The sequence below is a fragment of the Marmota monax genome, unplaced genomic scaffold (assembly GCF_021218885.2).
Source record: "Marmota monax isolate L192 unplaced genomic scaffold, Marmota_monax_Labrador192_F-V1.1 WCK01_AAM20220418_F8-fsc00013, whole genome shotgun sequence".
Classification (NCBI taxonomy): Eukaryota; Metazoa; Chordata; class Mammalia; order Rodentia; family Sciuridae; genus Marmota; species Marmota monax.
In genome coordinates this window covers 25139415-25142480 of record NW_026692202.1, presented here as the reverse complement: position 1 = coordinate 25142480, position 3066 = coordinate 25139415, and positions in this window count along the sequence as shown.

Below are 3066 nucleotides of genomic sequence, written 5' to 3'. Positions count from 1 at the left end.
GACTTGACCAGAGTTGCACAATATATAGCATTAGCATTAATTTGAACAGTAAGAAACAAATTTATATCATGAAGCAGTTGATGTAATTGATTCTGTAAAGAGGACATTTTAGACATTGATTTGGAAAGCACAGTTTTCCTTTGCAGTTGATTTTTATTCTAATAATAGTGAAAAGTTTTTCCTGCAAATTAACTACATTTGGATTTATTTCTAGAGTACTGGCAGGAAAAGAAAAGAAAAGAAAAATAACTTACTTTTGAGTGATGGCAAAGTCTTTCAAGATATCAAGCCAAAGGGAAAAATACCCTTTTCATGACATTTAATGCCAAGATAATGCTTAGCTTAGCTTAAGATACATATTTGGTATTTCTTAAGGGCTTTGACACTGTAGTAGTTGTCATGCATTTTCTTATTGCAAACATCACACCTTTATATGTTGTTTTCAGCTTTATTCTCTGATCATATATAAATTACCACTTTGATATTCACAATCATATATGATTATTCACTTTTGGTTTTACAAAGATACACAATTATTTGCCATTTCATTCAAACACACCCTGTAAGACAAAGAATTCTTGCTATTTATAAGTATCTTACAATTAAAACAATATGATGGACTAATTCCCTGGTCTATTCAAAGACCTTTTTTCCTGATTAACCATCCTACATCTAAAGAATAAAAAGAGCTTCTCTAATTATTCCATGTTCATTTGTGATAGAGAGATGAATATGTGCTGATCTTATTGAATCATTTTTAGAGTTTAGGGATTTTATCATAAGAGAATCATTAATCTACACACTTGATTAGTCCGTTCATACCATAGCTGTAATTTTCCTATAGTCACAAGTGCCATTTAAGACCCAAGGCAAGGAGAGAATCTCATAAAAGAAAAAAAAAAAAAAAAACCTTTACATTATTTAGACAGTGTATTATCCATGAAATAAACAATGTACTGTTCTTGGGTCACAGAGCAAGCACTCTTTTGCCCTCTCTGGATCCCCAGTGAACTGCAGCTCATTAAACCCAGACTCACAGGGACATCAGACCCCTTCTCTAACAAGCAAAGGGGGTCAGCCAAGGAGAACTGCAGAACTGCTGGTCGGAATCGTCTCCCACCAGAAACCTGCTGTAATGAGCATGTTCTTGCTTCTCAGGGCAATCCTCATGCTCTCACTTTGTGCTCAGCAAGAACACCTGGGATTCTTCAGTCTTGCCATGTGTGGAGAACAGCCCAAAAATAGGCCTGCTAAGACTTCCAAGATGGATTGCTAGACTTTGTGAGTCACCTCTGAAACCTAAAGCTCTGTGCTTTGTGATTTTCGTTTGCATCATTAGGATGAGGAATTTCAGCAAAGCTAACCACAATTACATTCAGCTAATCTTAGCAGATATAAAAGCAAGCATTTTTCTCCTTCTTCTCCTATACTTCTGAAAAATTCACCATTTACAGATTATATGTAATTAGAGAGTTAAAGTGCAGTTTGACAGATGCTACAGAAAAAAAGATAGTGTGGCATGCTACTGCGAGAGAGAGCAGTGGGGAAGGAGCCCCTCAGGAGTAAGCCATGTGGGTGTTAAGGGTCTGACACATAGGCCTGGGCAAGGGCACCAAGTGCAGAGAGGCAAGGTGGGCCAGGGTTGGTTAGGTCTTAAAGCTGGAGGGCAGCATGAGGCCAGGTCAGTCAACAGAGCCTTTTGAAACATTACTCTTTCCAACTCTACTTTCTAAAGTTTAAACGTATCTCAAGCCAGGCACAGTGGCATATGCCTATAATCCCAGTATTTTGGGAATTCAAAGTCAGTCTCAGCAATTTAGCAAGGTGCTGAGCAACTCAGTGAGACCCTATCTCTACATAAAATATAAAAAAGGGCTGGCAGGCTGGGGTTGTGCTCAGAGGTAGAGCGCTCACCTAGCATGTGTGAGGCACCTAGCATGTGTGAGGCACTGGTTTTTTTTTAAATATAACATGTATTTTTAAAATACACAAGTTATAATTGTACAGCTGAATCAATATTCAAAACATTAACATATCTGTGTAGCCATTCCCCAATCAATAAATAGATCATTGGTCCCTCAGCAAGGGAATTTTGCCTCTTTGATATTCCTGCCACTCCTCCCTCACCCCTTTCAAGAGGAACTATTCCTGACTTTTAACCATAAATTAGTTTTGTCTGATTTTTAGCTTTATATAAATGGAGTCACTTCATATATACTCTGTCTTCTTTTGCTTAACACTTTGTGAGATGTATCCATATTGTAGCTCATTCATTCTCATTGCTATATAATATTTCATTGAACTTACACACCACAGTGCTACTGCTGGTGAACATTTGAGTTATTTCAAGCATATCTTTGATGAATAAAGTTGCTGTCATAACAGTTTTGTGATACAACCTTTTTTATAAACTGGACACAAAATTTTTTCATTTCATTTTTTTCTTTTTTTCTCTATAGAACACTGTTAGAGAATGGCAAATTGTTTTTTGTATCGCTGCTGCTATTAATGTATTTGGTGCCATTTTCTTTGTACTATTGGCCAAAGGCGAAGTGCAGAAGTGGGCTGTCAGTGATTACCATGGACACAAAAACTGAAGAAAACAATAAATAATCCTCTTTCTATTAATGTACTTTTATTTATCATGTAACCTGAAAAGTGCCTTTGATATTTTAATGTGTAAGCATTCTATATATTAAAAAATGTACTTGTATTAAATTTTAAGGCTTGTAATCATGAAGTGTCACTAGTTGCCAGATTAGGAAAATTTGCTCTTTTTAATAACTAATAATATATATGCAGGACTTTAAACTTTAGGTTCAGATACCTGGCTGCAAGTCAGGTGACATGAAATAGGAGAACTCTATTTATTGTTAAGGGCCGCATTTAAGGGAATGAAATGAAATGAACCCTCTTATACTGCTTATCAAACTAGATAATAACCTCAGGTTTTGGTAAACACCCGTTTTTGTTCACTTTTCTCATGAAAACTATTTGTTATTAGCTCTCTGTGACACTTAGTCTCAAACTTCAGCATCTCCATAGAGCTGCTAGCCACTGTATAAT